The 16,863-nt window shown below is 43.1% G+C and overlaps 1 long non-coding RNA gene across 1 annotated transcript in view; it reads right to left on the reverse strand.

Annotated features, from left to right (window-relative positions):
• LOC131090806 (uncharacterized) overlaps nt 1-16,863 on the reverse strand; it is a 133,074-nt gene that overhangs the window by 11,848 nt on the left and 104,363 nt on the right. The window contains exons 4-7 of the long non-coding RNA XR_009115340.1: nt 5,342-5,960; nt 4,969-5,110; nt 1,737-1,862; nt 120-321 (exon numbers count right to left, since the gene is read on the reverse strand). This is a non-coding gene — a long non-coding RNA (uncharacterized LOC131090806). The remainder of the gene's footprint in view (nt 1-119; nt 322-1,736; nt 1,863-4,968; nt 5,111-5,341; nt 5,961-16,863) is intronic.

The raw sequence follows: 16,863 nt of genomic DNA on the forward strand, positions 1-16,863 counted from the left end.
AAAAAAACCCCTGCAACAAAAAGCAGTGCCTTGTGATGAAGGAAAGTGCAACAGCAACAACAGCATGAACTGTGGGGTGTTGCTTTTCTTGTTTTCCCCCCCAAAATGCAATAACTCACCCATCCCACTGGAAAAAATGTGCCCTTTCTTGATGCATCAGCAAGGAGGGCCTTTCCATGGTCTGTGTCTCTTCCTGTCAATGATGTACCAGAAGGCACCAACACTTGGAGGACGTGAGGAAACGTACAGTTCTTTCCCCGCCTGTTGCTAGGATTCACAGCTCTACCCCACCACTTTCTGGGGCCTCAGCTCCTATTTTGGCTGTAGGAAAAAAGAAAGAAACCCTTGTTGCTTCCAGGCTTTCTGCATAAGGCTTGAGCAGCTCCAATGCCAACCCTTATAATATTGCTACAGTCAGACATAAAATCTTAATGCACAATAGTGCCTTGAATCTTACATTCTTCTGAAAAAGGTGAGTCCCCAGTAGTAAATGAAATATTAAACATTATTAAATATGAAACAGCTAAACCTGGATTCCATTAAAATGAATCTTTCATGGTTTTCCTGGTTTCTTTTTCCCATTCCCTTTTTTTTTATTCCCCGGGGAGCGCAGTGATCTCGTGAGCTTTTATGTGTCCTTTTAAAGACAGAAAAATCAAAGGTAATTTAAGTCTATTCTATTCAGATTTATTTTAGCTGGAAAAAACAAATCAAGGCAGTGCAACTCTTGCTTGGTAGCATCTCTCTGACTGAACTATTCAGCAGTCGATATCAAAGGCTCACCTAAAGACACTCTTGTAATGCCTGCTGACATGTGCCACCTATTTAGAAATCTTGTACCCTGTTACACACTCTTCTTTCATTTAGAATGGCTTTAATCTTCCACCATACACTAAAAAACCACCAAAAAAAAACCCCTTGCTTATTACTTAGGATGCATTTTGAGCTGGTTTTGCTGCTCCTGCAGGTTTTCTGGGAGTTAAACTGTGTCTGAGGCGAGTGCCCACATGGGAACTGGCAGCTGGGCATCAAAGGGAAAGTGGGAGAAAAACCTGGGGTTTTACAGAGCCTCCCTTAGACTGGCTGGTGAAACACACTTGACTGAGGGTATGACTGCACTGATAGCACAGGGCAGTCAACAGGCTAAGCCAGGAGTAAATATTCTCACTGTATTTCATGACTGTGGTATTTCCACCCAAAAAGGAATAAATATATGGCAATCTGTGAATCTCTGGTGCGGGAACAAACCAAAGGTTTGTCCTTCTCATGACATGTATTTATGTCCTTGCATTCAGATCTTAAGAACTTTCTGTGATTATCAACTTCTGTATTTACACAGGACTGGTAGAAATTTTTAGGAGAAAATGGGAAAAAGAGCTCTTGGCCTTGCTGAGAGGCTCCCAGAGCTTGGATCTGTGCAAGAGCATTCCCTGGCTCTGGCTGGGAGACTGCTGAATCAGGTTGGGTCTGGTGGGAGGTTGCATCTCCAGCACACACCTTAATTCTTGACTTGCTGCTGCCAAACATGCATGAATTAATCTACAGACACATTTCTGGACTGGAAGGCAATGAGTACTAAGGAAGACAAGTTAAAATGGCAAAGAAGGTAGGAATCCATTAATTATTCATGACTACTGTTCCATTTTGTTCAAAAAGCCTTTCTGCCTCGCTTTCCATTCTGCTTTGCTTGGGTCACATCTGAGGCTCAGCAAAGGAGATTTAAATGGGCTCCCCACCTCAGGAGCTCCTGCTGATGGTTCCCTCACATCCAGCTGGGTTTTGCATCTCTCCCTCCAGGAATTCAGCAAAGTGGGAAAATGCACGCTCTGCCCTGGTTCCGAGTGTGCTGTTTTTCAGATTTCCTAAAAAATAAATGAAACAGTAAATTGTACAAGGTTATTTCATGTATTTAAACACCAATGTTTGCTTTGTGCCGTGGTTCTACTTCAGCTGAGATGGCAAGAGCATTCCACCAGCATGGCCTTCTGGCAGCCTGACCAGAAGCATACGCTCTTGGTCTGGTTTTGTGAGGCTTTTCATGCCTTTTTCTGGCCTGACACCCTTGCAATGGAATCCCAAACACATTATTTATTTATTTTAATGAACTGCCTTTGGCCAGCTCAGGCTTTCACCACAAAGATTCCAGACTGCCTCAGAGCACCAGGAAACATGCTGCACACTGCTATGAAGCTGAGACATGAACATGTCAAATAAGTGATCCACATGAGAGTAGATAGACGTGACATTTAGTGATCATCTTTCTTGGACAAAATGGGGCATTGCTGTCACTTTAAGTAAATCTCAGTCAAATTTCTGCCATTTTACCATAGGGGAAGCAGGAGGCATAATAGTAAATTTCTCTTTAAAAAATATAAAAGATCAACCTTGGGAAAAAAATATGGTTGCCACAATTTAAGGTGTAATTCCTCATCCTAGCTCAGCCAGCCATTTCCTGGCTGCTGATATCAATATGTCACTCCTAATGTTTACTGATGTTCACTTTATAAATGACTTTTCCTCGCTGTCAGAGTATCTGTCACCGGCTTCTCTTCCCCCTCTTTGCCTCTCGTACCCTTTAATAAAGATTAATATCTTTGAGGTTAAGTTAAAAGATCACATACCACGTAAATCACACCATAGGTCTGATATTTAAAAAAAGATGAACATGTAATTGCTGAGATTATGTGAGCAAATTGGGTAATTCCTGGCCTAAATGAACAGAGTTGGCTTTTGTGGGATCAGTTAATCTAAGTGCACATTCAAATAAAGTGTATTTTGTCCAGGCATTTGAGCTTCTGAATGTTCCTTCATTGAAGAACTGTAAATGTTTGAAGCAAAAATTGGTGAGTTTAACTTCTATAGCTTCTCTGAAGTTTCAATATGTTTAAAAGACATGCAGAATGGGGATTCTATAAAAATGTGGCACACTGGCTTTCCATATTTATAGTCCACCAGTGACTTCTATATTAAACGGTTTCAGTCTATGAGTCCAAACAAGATTTTTCAACCTGTCACTCCTGCAGCTCAGCCTGGTACATGAAATGCTAAACATGTTCTGGCTGCTTTGTACATCTTCCTTGACAAACACCTGGACTAATGGCTCCAGAATGAATATTTAGCTGGCAATTTTATGGATGAAGCACAAACCAGTCCTTTTGGCTTTGCAATGCTAAGAGGAGAGAATGTGCACTCGGCTTTTAAACTGCAAGGTGCAGCTTGGGGGACACAGGGAGGCAGATGATGGGCCCTTCATATAAACCATGGTCCAATCAAGGTTTGCCTGGCCAAGAACTGCAGGATCAGACCAACACAGGGTCATATCTAGGCACCAAAACCTACGAGATCAGGATAATACAGCTTCTGTAGAGGTCAAACTTAGGCTTATTTTTCTGACTGCTGTCTTTGCTGTGCATCTAGGACAATCTTGTATTTGTAAAATCTTGTTTCCACTCTTGTAAGAGTGGAAGATGCAGATGCCTGGCCTAGTTTAGACACTTCCCTGCAGACTTCCCAGCCAGGTTCCATGGGTCAGAGCAGCACTTCAGAAGGGACTTCAGCCCTTCCTCCTGATCTGTTTGAAGACCTATTTGATCTATTGATCTTCCATTTTGGCACTCCAGCTTAGGTGTTAGAGCTCTCTGCAACCCACAGCAGTAATTCTGTGTATCCTCAGTTCTGGTGTGGCTGAGCCACTCAATTTGTGGTTTTTACATGTGCCCCATTGGGAACTTGCACACAAAGGCTCTTCCACTCTCTTCCAGGCACTGGAATTTCTCTGAAAGTGGAGACAGAGCGCAGATCCAGGTCTTGTGCTACCTGGGAGGCCCCAGACCCTCATCTTTGTGTGGGGCAGCATCTCCTTCTCTGGGCCGTGGGTGTTGTGCATTTTGCATGGTTATGTGTGGTGGTGACCTGGCTCCTCTCCATCCTGCCTCTCCAAGAAGCATCCCTGGAAATGGAGAAATCTCTAAGGACATGCTGGAGCAGGAATGGAGCATGAAAAGAGATGTGGCTTTGACAAAGACACTTCTTTAGGAGTGGAGCATTTTGGCTCTGTTTTGTGCTTTATCCAGAAGCAGTTTGACATAAATTGTTGGATTTAACCCCTAAACTCTGAGTAAAGCCCTCCTCCAGGTGTCAAAGGCTACATCCCTGTCAGTGCCCAAACCACAGCCTCCTCTTTGAGAGGGTAAATTTTGCTGTGTTGTGAACTCCAACTCAGGGATAACTGCAGCTCCTGAATCTGCAGGGAGGGGACAGTCTGAGGGGCAGATCTCATGCAAAGGGCACTGATGGTGTTCTTTAGTTTCACACAAAACCGTCCAACTATTGGCAAGCTACAAAAAAAAAAAAAAAGAGTTGGTACCAAAAGCCAGTTCCTGAAGGGAGAATTGTGTGTGTTATTCCTTTCCAGTGCACCAACAAAACTATTGTGCTCAGAAGATGACTCTGAAACTGCCTTTTGTTGTATTTTGTATGAAGTAGGATTTTCTATCTGCAATAACCACTGGGTGATTTTATTTCTAGGAACTGGATTATTTCACAATAAAGGTAAAGAGTCTCCAATCATTTTAGCCTGTGAATAAAAAACACCTCTAACATTCCAAGAATATTATAATATATCCAAAAACCAACTTAGTTTTCACTCACATGATTGATATGTGCACTATTTTACTGCACAACACTGTTTTTCTTACACAGAATTGTTTCTTTCAACTATAGCTAACTTGATTCTCTATGTAGCAGGATCTGAGGCCAGTAAACCATGAAGAAATTTTACACTGCAGACTGCAGCAAGCAGAAGTCTCTCTAGCGAAGGCATTATTTCACAAAATGATGGATGTGCATATTTATTTGCTCTGTGACTTCCATGTCAGGTTTGTCATATTTCCTCAAATTACTAGTTAAACCAAGGTTTTGAGTTTTGTTTTGTTTTTGTTTCTGCTGAAGCCTGCAGGCTCAATATACCTTATAAAAATCAAGTTGTAATTTATCTGCTCCATAGATCATGTGTAACAATAATCACTCTGGAGTCTGTGCCGGGTTCGGATGTCTGGCTTTGTTGGAAGAGATGTATGAAGTGAACAAAAAGCTTCCTGATTTTCATACTCTGCAATAAACGTGAAATATGGAGAGAAGTGAAACACGTATTTAAATTAAACCGTGGAATCATGACAAAGAAGGAGCACAGAGAAATACACACATACCCAGAAACATATTTTGCAATGACACAAGATTATTTCCCTTAGCAGATGGACCTCCTCAAGTTCTGCACACTCCAAGTCACAGACATTCAGCAGTCAAAGCAGTGAAACAATTTGCACGCGGGACTCGGACTCACCAGAACAGTGAATTGTTAACTTGCATTTTGCAAGGAGAAAAACCTTTGCCCACAGAAAAAGTGGGGATCCCCAAAAGGGTTCATATTCACAAGCACTACCTGCAATATTTAAGTGCTACTTCACACTTAATTCACTGCTTGGTGTTACTGCTTGTTTCATGTACATAAGGGTCATTTTGGAAAGGCCACAAGTAAACCTCAAGATCTTTTCCTAGGTGTTTGCAAAAATAATAATAATAATAATAGCAGACTAAAATTATTAGCTGATCAATCTAACCATGTACAAATGTAAAACTCACAGAAGATTATTGTAGCTCTAATCCCCTCCATTCCCGCATGCACCTCTGGGAAAAACAGGGAAAAATCTTAGTACACTGAAATATTTTTTATTGCCTGGGGTGGGCATTTCCTCCCACAGCCAGACTGCCTTTTGCAAGGCATTTCTCCCCTTGTTTTGTTTGTCACAACACAGAAAGGATACGTGATTCTTGTTGCAGGGGACGCGTGCCCCTTGTCACCACACGGGTTAATCAGCAGCCAGGCTCTGTCACCACCAGGGCCCCAAGGAAGCCAAGCCCTTGGAAAAGATTTCTGATCCATTGGCTGTAGGAGCACAGAGCTGCTGGAAGAGATTGCAGTTTTAAGATTAATTAATTCTCTGCTGTGAACTTTGTCGGAGAGCCGCAGCGATGCGCTGGTGGTGGAGTGGGGGTTCCTCCTCTGCTCCCCAGATGATGCCATGCCTGGGACTGGATGGATAAAACACATCCTGGGAGGCACTTTCAAAAGCCCAAGGTCTGTTCAGTCTGCAGCCTGAGTTACAGGGCAAATCTGATTCTGCCTCCAGCTACCCAAAGTCTCTCTTGTAAATTTTTTTTTTTTTTTATTTAAAAAATAAACCCTTAAATTGCAGTGGCACTGTCATTAAGAGATCCAACAGAAGCCTGGAAGAAGAGATTAGCACATACCAGAGTGACAGGGCTGCTGGGACAGGGAAAAAATAGACAACATCAGTGCAATGTACCATTAAAAGTATGGAGTGACAGATGACAGTTGGTCTGTGATGGGGTGATTCAGCTAAATGGTAAACAGAAGGGCGAATTCTGATCTCGCTTATGCCAACATAAACCTTGGGCTGCAGAGGAGCTGCTTCGCGTCTCTAGGACCAGAGTGGAGCCCATAAAAGCTGTGACTCAGCCAGATAATCTCTGACAACTGTTAGCACCGTGGTAAATATGGCAACGTGGCAGGCTGGAAGAGGGGCTAAAAAAAGTTTCGCTTCCACACTTCCAAAACGAAATGTTTCAGAGGTTTTTTATCTCAAAATGACGTCTAAAATCTTGGGAGCAGTGATAGAAGTGGTTGAGAAATATTGAGATAAAACATGTTGGGGTTTTTTTTTTTCAGGTTGGATGAAATATTTTGATTGAGGCCAAATTAATGAGGTTGCTGAGCCAATGGGGTGAAAAGTCAGTTATCCCCATAAATTCCAGTCCCTCTGGAGTGGACCTGCTGGACACTTTGCACAACAATTAATGGTGATGTGGTGGACAGACACTAACTCATGTCTGCATGAGATAGATGAAGAAAGGCTTTCAAAGGGAGGTATTTGCTAAGAGAATGTTTAACATTTGTTTTTGCTTCAAAAACACATTTTCAAAGAGAGGATCCCATCCAAAACATATGTTCCCTCCCTGTGTGGGCAGGCGTGCAAACACTAACGTGGGACCGAGCAAACTGCAGAGGAGAGCATGGAAGCCAAAGCTAAAACTCTCCCATCTTGCTGCTGAGGCTTCCTCCTGATAGAGCTGCTGTTCTGTGGTATTTGCACTGAGATAGAGATGGACTGGGCCTGTCCTGTCTCCTGGGTGTCTGAACCCCCTTGTCCCTTCATCCATTGGCACCATCTGGCACCAAGTTGTTTGCCTTTGGTGAATGACAATGTAAAAACTATCGGGATGTGAACCTGTGCTGTATTGCTTCTGATTAAGAGAATAAATTCCCTTTTTTCTTTCCACGATTTCCCTTTGTGACCCACTGGTATTTTAACTTCAGTCCACACAGTGCCTAGTTTCACCAGCAAGCTACTGCATTATCTGCAGAAATACAAATAAGCTATTTCTCATGGAAAATGTTGTATTATTCACATTTTACCTGGCTTGGAAGGTAGCTCTGCTACCAAGAGATATGAAGATCTGAAACCCATCATCCTTGGTGAGAAAGGCCATGACAAGGGACTGTCCCATAGGGAGGCCACCATGGCAGCTGCATCACACTCCAAGCCTTTAGGAAATTTAGGATCACCCAATGTCATTTTAAAATTTGGGGTAAAGTTTTTTTTTTTATGAAGCAGAATTGCTTCTTCCTGTAAGCCCATCTCGAGGTGGCAGTGAAAATGGTCTAGGAAATAAAGCTCTGCACCTTATATAGGCAAGCTACCAAAAATATATGGATTGTGGAATTACTCTTTGCTGAGAAGGGAATTCAGATTTTATTCCTCCTATTGTGTTTTATTTCTTGTATCATTACAGAATACACAAGCAGATTATTCCCCAGCCACAAAAACAGTTGCAGCAAGATGCTGCAGTTGAAAAGAACAAAACAGGCAACAGTTCAACATTCTCAGTTAAGATCATTATGATACTATTAATGGATATTAATTTCTGTTTGTTTATTTTACAAATATTAGGAAAGTGGTTTTCAAATTCACACCTCACCAAATGCTTTACAACAATGATTTGTTTCATTAATTTTATCAGCTGCATGCCTTGTTTTTTCATAGCAGGTTTTTTGCTGAGAGACATTAATCTGTGATAGAGCATCCTAAGAGCCTGTGCAGGGGATCCAAGCTGATGAATGTTGGTGTACAGGCTGCCCACCACTGTCAATTTTTCAATTTGCAGTGTAGTTGGGTCACATAATAAATTTCTGGGAGTTTTATTTTTATTTTACAGAAGCCTTGAATTTTTTCTGTGCATATTTTCTCACTGTTTTAACATACATATGAGCCCTCAACATCCAAATGTCAAATTCTGTGTGATAGGGGTTAGGTAATAAACTCTATGGTATTATTTTTAGAACACCTATAAAAATAACTAACACAGTTTAAAGTCATGTCTTTGTTAAATATTCAGTGTAGAATTGGTTTTTAGCTGAATTCAGTATCCACTATTTCTTAGTTTCTCACTAATAAATACAAAATGCTAATGGAAAGTGAACAGGAAAATATTCTGCATATGCTAAATTGACCTTATATTCAAAATGGAAAAATCCTTGTGCCACGCATTTAAGAAAAATAAACACCTGGATGATAAAGAGAGCAGTGCACACATCCTTATTGAAAATATTCCCCTTAAAATCTCAAGTTCTACAAAATGTCATGGCTTCCTCTATTGCGGCAAGAGCAGAGAGTGGCAGCCAACACTGAATTCTATTTCTGACTTTGATCCAGATCAATTCTCCCAGGAGGATGCTCTGGAGCTGAGTGTGGCAGTGTCACCCCAGTGCCCACCACAGGGAGTGTGGGAGGGCAGGTGGCCCGAAGGGAGCAGGGCCAGGTCCCTCCAGTGCCCCAGCTCCACTGCAGTCGTGTCTGGCACACACATCATGCAACACTCGTGGGCCAGCAGTTCTACAGCCCTTGGTCAGAGGGTTGAACACATCCTAACACCTCCCAGGTGGTGAGCTCCTCCCCAGAAGGAGAGGAGGCAGGGCTGGAGGTCTGCGCAACCTTCCTCCAGGTAAGGGCCAGCACAGTGAGGGTTTTACAGGCTGAGCCAAATTCCAAACGTCTCTTTTTTTTCCTCTTCCCTGTCAGTCTGCTGTGAATGCTCCATGGGATGCTGAATTCCTCTGCTGAAAACTGGAGATGGAGCTAAAACTCAGGTGTTGGGATTGGACCTGCTGAGCCTGGTGCCTGTCAGGCACTGCCAGGGATGGATCGGTGCAGAAGTGGCAGTGGGGGAACAATACAACAGCAAATGGCTGCTGCTGCATTGCCTCCCCTCCTCCCCAGTCCCTGGGCCAAATTTCTTTATCCTTCTCAGTGTAACTCAAAACCAATGAAGTCAATAGAAAAAACCAGTTAACCAGACCCTGACTCAGCCCTTGGTTTGCTTAAAATCCAGTGCTGCAGAGTTAACCCCTGACACATTTTAGTTTACCTTCATGTCTTTCCCCAGAGTAGACAGAAAATCCTATTTTTCATATTTGTTTCCCTGGACCTTGGCCAGCTGAATAGAGGTCAAATATGTCAAGCTGGGTCTAAACTACAGCAAAAAAATGAGCTGCATTTCAACCTCTTTTTCTAGCAGAGTGACAATATAATTCATGTTTATATTCCTGCTTTCACCACCATCCTGCTGTTTGACCTTGGCAAAGTCACTTCATCTTTTTGGACCTTCATTTCTCCTTCAGCTTGTTCCTTTTGTCTTTAGACTTATATGGGGCAAAACCAGACAAATAGACCAATATCTGGGGCAGAATGTGGCCTACATGGTGCACTGGCATTACTACAACAAAGTGCTTCCCCCTCCTGGACTTGAGGTCCAGGTAAAAGTTTTGGAAAATAATATCAACATAAATTCCAAGCATGGGATAAACGTAAAGCAATGTGCTGTCCCCATGAATAACAAGGGTTTTCAGCATTCCCACCCAAATTAGCAGGCAGGTATCTGAAGCAGAGCAGCATTGTGCCCATCAGTTCTGCCATGCAGCAGGAAAAGCTGGTTCAGATAAGACCAGGAGATGAGCAAACATGAAATGCCTTCATTTAAGTGAAACTCTCATTTTAATTGAGCTGTTTGGCTGTCTTCAGATCTAATTTCATGATCCAAACACCCCAATTTCCCCATAAGAATGTGTTCAAACATTGCTTGACTGCTATTCTCCTTTGCTGCAGAGCTGGGAAGTCATCACAACTGATGAGGACTCATTACAAAGTTGACAGTTTGCCCCTTTTCTTAAAAAAAAAAACAATTCTGCAGAGCTTCATTCCTTTCAGCCCACACCAACTCTCATCCAAAGCCTTCCCTGCTGCTCGAAAGATACCTGAAATTTCCCAACCACAGGATTAAACTCATCCTCGCCCCCTCCAAACAAACAAACAAATAACAAAGGAGGGAAGAAATTATCTCTACAGTAGGGAGATGATGGTAAAGAGCTTATATGTTAATCATTAGCGGAAAAAACCTCAACCCAACTGAAGTTAGAAGGAAAGAAAAGAAGACATAAAGGCGGAATTGGAAAGGAAAAAGGCAAGAGCAGGAGATACAAAGTGAGGCTGCCAGGAGTGTTTGTCTGCTGTGTGAGAGTGGCCAGAGCCCTGTCCAGACTGGGAGAATGGAATTATTCAAGTTTTAAGCTCCCAGCAATTCCCGCAGTGACTGCCCTGGGTCCCAGCTCTCCTGCACCCCCTGGATGGGGGCCACCCATCCTCTGTCCCCACTGTCACCCTGCGCTCTGCCTTGCAGGAACGCTGAGATCTGGGAGGGAGGAAGGAAGGGCAGCCCAAACCCAGCACCCCCCTGCGCCTGGCGAGCCCGTGATCTCCTTTATGCCCATCATTCATTTATGCCCATCACTTATTCATTCTCCCCTTCTCCTCGCAATGACTACTTGCGAAATAAACTAGAATTCCTTGCTATTTGTTATTATTTTAAATTTTTTTTTTTTTTTTTTTGGGTATGCGTGGTCTGGAAGGAGTTAAAGTCATTATCTCCTCGGTGTCCACCGCATCCCCGCATCCCCGCTGAGCTCCATCAGAGCTGCCGGGGCAGTGGCAGCGGTGGCTTCACCTCCGAGCGCCGCAGCCTCGCGCGGTGCCCAACTGCTGGAGTTTGCTAATTTGTGTGTTTTCACTCGAGGCCTGCTGATTCAATCATTTTAAAGATGCCCATTTCTTCCAAGCCAGGGATTTTATGACTCTAAGGATTAGAAGCTGTTATCCCAACAAACCCTGGAGCTCTATATATTCTGATTTTATGGTAAGCTTCACTAATAAACTGTTTAAAGCATATGCTAATTGTGTTTATTGTATTCTTTAATTATCATATGTATCATTAAAGATGTACTATCCCGTTTGGAATCCTAATACCTAATGCCCAGCTTTTATTTATTTTATTTATTTATTTTCTTTTTTCGGTATAGTTTCACAGTACTGCATTACTTTAAAAAAAAAGAGAGAGGAAATGGAAATACAGATATATATTTTAACAAGGAAGCTTATTTTCAATTTTCATTGTTTATTTAAAAGTACAGTCTTTGTATTTAAGTTGAAATCTCTCTCATGAAGAAAGGCAGGCAGGGAATGACATAACAAAACATGGCATTCTGTCTCTGCGCATTTTATTCTTTAATTCTTTTTTAAAAATATGCCTCCCTATCATCTACTATGCTTAGTTTTCTGTTTTCAGACTGCTCAAAATGATAATTTACCCAGCTGAGTTGGGTTACAAAAGATCAGAATAATTGTCCCCTCATTTTTGTTCTATCTCATTATTCTTATCATACATACACACGCTCACACACACACCCCAGCAGTGCATAAAAAATAAGGGTATATTATGTATATGTACGTGTACCCATGTATACAAATGTATATCCACACTAATTGTGCTCATTTTTACCCATTAATGAGGAGCTGTTTTTCCAAAATAGAGATACCTGCCATCCGAGCTGTGTGAGCAATTTTCACTATTTTGAAGCCTGATCTTCATCCTGAATGCTGTTTTATCCTGTTGATTTAAAATGAGGGTGCCCCCGCATAATAAAATCCCAAAATTAGGATATATCCCTCTGCTCCTGACTTGCTCCTAACAGCCAGAATAATGTTCCTCAGCCCTGGCTGCTGTTGAAGGCAGAGGCCTGCCCCGATTCCTATGCCAGTTTTATTATTTTTATTTTTTCACTTGGGAAAACAAACTGGCATTAACATGGGACATTTTGCTCATTGCTGAAAGAGAAAACAGCAATAAGAAAAATCCCAGCTCTTTTCAGCTGCACAAGTCAGGGAAGGGCAGGAGGACGCATGTGCAGCGAGAGCAGTCCGTGGTCATCAATATTGCAGATGAGAATAATAAATATGTGCAGCCACACGACAGAAAAATGCAGCCACGCTCATTTCTGCACTCCTGCTCCAGCTCAGACCTTTGAGTTCTGTTTCCCCCCCTACATTTGAGGAATATCCTGGGAAAAACACGATTATCCCAACACAGAATTTTGTTTTGATGAAAAAGAATGAAAACGCTGGGCTGCTTTGCTGCTGGCATAGTGGGGGATTTGCTGTCAGGAGTTTATCAATCAGAATTTTTTTATTTTAGTTGGTGAAGAATGTTTCCTTTAGGTACCAAATGTTAATGTCATCTCATGAATGAAACTGCTTCTTGCAAATTGAATAATGTCATTTGCATTCACTCATTCTAAATAACGTTGAAAAGTGGCAATGCTGCTTGTGGTAAAAATTTTTTTCCAGGAAAAAGAGACTCTTCTTGGGTATCCCAGACATGATACACAACTGTGATTTGAATTTTTTAATAAGCTTGTTAAATAAGTGCACTATTGGGCTGAAAACTTAAAAAAACCATGTAATTTTGGCTCCTAAATAATGGCAAACCACAGCCTAAGCATTCCCATCACACAACACAGAACTTAATGTCAGGTCAGTTTCTGTTTATGGGGATGATGGGTGAATTTAGGACAAAGTGCCTGCATAGGTGTTACCACTTTTCACTTGCTGGCATCCCTGAGGACAGGATTAATTGTTTGTTTTGCCTTTTTGGAGATATAACCCATTGTTAGTTTGACATCCCAGCCACAGGTGTTCTTCAAGCTGCAGGAAGGAACAGCAGATTGTATCCTGTCAAAACAACCCCACTGTGGTTAGAGACATCTCAGCCCATGGTTGGCTTTATCCTGGATTCCATGGGTGCAATATTTGGGGTTTTGGTGTGTCTGGGGGAGCACATATCCCCTGCCTACACCAGCCCAGCCAGCAGAGCTCTGCCCTTGCTGCAGCCCCTGGAAAGGATAATTTTGCACAGTCCCACACAAATTAAAGCATCACCATCTCTCCCTATTATATTAATGGATTTTATGCTACTTTTTAAATTACACTGTTTTCAAACAGGAATACATTTGAATGTCAGACTCTAATACCCAAATATAAATGTCAAGACCTCTGTACATCTCTGACATGTAGGAACTAATTTAATCATCTCAGTGAAACGATTTCAGTTCAGACAATCACTTTGCTCGAGTGGAAGGGTTATGAAGAGGGTGCACAGCCACAGGAAAGTGCTTACACACTATTTAGGGCCTTGCTTTTTTATAAAAAGAAAACCAAGATGGGCATTTGTTCAGGAGTGGAAATTCCCAGCCCCTGCCAAGCTGAGGTAATCGCACTGCGGGCTCAGAAAATGATGCATAGCACCAAGGAATAGTAAATGCTCACTTGTTGGGGAAAAGAAGGGGAGGGGGCAGTGATGGAAAATGATTTTTTTTTTCTCCTGTGTCTGGAGGAAAAAAAGGACAATCTTGTGAAATCTAGGCTGCCTGGTCAGCGAGTGCTGCTGAGCTCCCGAGTGGGCGATCCCGCAGGCTGCGCACACAGAGAACAGGGACAGGGGAGAAAAACCAGCAGCAGTTTTGCATTTGGACTGAGGGCTCCTGCTTCTAAACCTCAGCTTAGACAGTTTGATTCCTCCTTTTTACATATGGCATTTTAAAAAAGAAAAGGCAGTGCAGGCAGGTTTTTATCTGAAGGGTAACAGCTAAACAGGGCCGGCAGAAGGAGCTTATTCCCTATGTGGGCCTGCTACCCCTAGCATCACAGTACTCCACCATAACCCATGGCTTCAGTCTGCTCTAGGAGACAGGGAGGTTCTCCCAAATTTCAGGGATAGCTGGGATCTTCTCCTGGCCACTGCTGTACATAGACTCCCATCAGCAGGGTTGCAGTGGCTGTATGGGAAAGGGGACGAAATATCCCAGCTCCTTTCTGGGGTTTCTGGAGGATCGGGGGAGGCTTGAGAGGAAGTCGCATAGTCAGAGAAAGATGGGAAAGAGAAAGCGGAAAGGTGGATCAGAGCCTGGAGACATGGGAAAGGGATGGTTAGGGACCCCAGAGTTAATAAATTAATTAATGCATGTGTGGGGAATGTCTGACCATATCCTTTCCCTGGGTGTGCCATCATCTCCTGAGCTGCAGCCCAGCACAGTCTGCGCAGGACTTGATCCAGTTACCGGTGAAGATGCTGGGAATAAGCACAGATTCAGTGCTGATGGCACTTCACTGTCTTGAATTTACCCCTAATTCTGTCTTCACAACAAGTAGGATTAAAAACTTTGAACTGAAATAATGTTGCTGCTGCTTCATGTGCCCCCAAACAAAACAAACTAAAAGAATAATCAGGGCTGCAGTCCATGTTGGAGAGCTTTGGTGAAAGAAGCTTAATTTGTTGGGTTACTTGTTACAATTAGATGCAGTATAGATGATGTCAAATTATATTAACAGCTCTACGATTTTCCAAGTGTTGGTATGAAAACTGCCCAGCCTTGATAATGAAAACATGCGCAGGAGAGCTTTGTAAAACAATCAAAAATCTATCCTGTGTGTCAAGTTGAACATATCAATGAGACAGTTTGCAGTCAGAGGGTTTTCTTATGAAGTGCTGTCAACAGTCAATGCTACACTTGTCTGATCCGTTCAGCCCCGCTAAGTGGAAAGATTTCTCTTTATATTAACCCAATAGAAAAGGAAAGGAAAACCAGGAAAATGTAAGCCACAGTAATTCATCTCAAGTATCCTGAAGGACAATTAGCAACAAAGGCTAGCGGTGGTAAGCCTGCTCTTTGGTGGGGTTTGGAGATCCGGGGCTGTAATTATTGAGCCATCCTGCTGAATAGCACAATCAATGCTTGACGGCTGCGCCGGTGCGGCGGCTCAGCTCTTGTGTAAATGAAACGTCAGGCTGGGGGAAAAGGGGCCATTGTGTTTACCCGAGCCTGGATTAGCTTTTAGAGAACAATGAATCTGCAATCGACGCAGGACATTTTAATGGTGTTGTCGGGATCTTTCTTAACAGGAGGTTGGGGTGATGGAGAGGGAGGGAGAGCGGTGCTGGCAGGGAGGATGCATTCCACCCTGCGCACTGTGCAGGTGTGCATGCATCCAGCCCCACTTCCCACTTGTCCCAGCTGAGCCATGGTCTCCTTGGAGTTGGCAGCAGCCACCCAGGATCAGGGCACCAGGACCACAGTGCAGTCGAGCCAGGCTTCACGACTGGCTGGGCAGGTGACACGTTTCTGCACCCGACTACACATCTTTCTGCCCAAAGGGCCTTGAGCCTCCCTCCCCTTGCTCCCTGGAGCATGGCTCTTCCTGATTTATAGCCTCAGGGTTTATCCCTCTCTCTCTTTCACAGTATTTTCACTCTTTCCCTCATTCTCTCTCAAAAATAAGCTTCTCCCCAGCAGCATCGAGCCCAAGCTTTTCAGCCTTCCCCTTCAATTCCTGTCTAATTTCTCATGGACACATCTCTATTCTTGTCATGTCTTACGTCCTTCTTTCACAGCAGAAATATTTATCAAACTGCTCTTCAAACCTGCCAGTAGCTTCACTTCCCCTTTCAGTTTTCCCAGCACTGCTCCTCATATTGCAAAATCACCCCTTTTTCCATTAACTGAATGAACATTCCAGCTACAGCTACAGATGTTCTGTGAGAGTTTTATGTGGGTGCACACCCAGAGATGAAGGACTCAGATTTTTGGGGCCATTCAAAGGTATTTGCTAATCCTCTTTTCTCACCAATTGCAAATATTCCAGTCCTGGACAGTGTTGCTGGGTGGGAAGGTGACAGTTTTCCCAATCCCTTATTTCCAGCCACATGCTGGAAAAACAAATCTGCACTGCCAATGGACATATGAAAATTTCCTTTTTGCCCATGTGTAGACTGTAATGCTCATCCCTCCAGGAATATTAAGGTAAATAAGTCCCTGTGGGATGTACATTGCTTTGTGCTTGTTTTTACTGCAGGGTGATGAAGTGAATGAAGCAGCCCTGGCTGTGCTAAGCCTGGAGAAGGCAACAGGAATATCCAAAGATTTTGGGAATGCATTTGCTTTCTTTACTCGAGCTTCATTCAAACACATTTTTGAAGCCAATGTGAATGATATGGTGCCCACCATACCCAGATCCTGCCAACCCCGTGGTGTCTGACTCCTGCCACTAAACCCAGAGAGTTCAGCCCCATTTTCCTCCCTCCAGCCCCAGCACCTGCTCAGCCATGGAGCAAACCAAGGTGGAGCTCTGTGAAGAGCTCGGGGCAGGCACAGAGTCTCACCCATAAACCACCACCACACACCTCCTCAATGGAAGGCAAACTCTGCAGATGTAATTGATTAGTAACTATCAGCTAATTGCAGGGTAATCACATGATTATTTTTGCTTTGCAAACTGAATAGTTGCCATGAGATTGGATAATTGTGCGGGGCAATTTTGCACGGAGGCACATAGCAATGCAGAG

The sequence above is a fragment of the Melospiza georgiana genome, chromosome 17 (assembly GCF_028018845.1).
Source record: "Melospiza georgiana isolate bMelGeo1 chromosome 17, bMelGeo1.pri, whole genome shotgun sequence".
Lineage (NCBI taxonomy): Eukaryota > Metazoa > Chordata > Aves > Passeriformes > Passerellidae > Melospiza > Melospiza georgiana.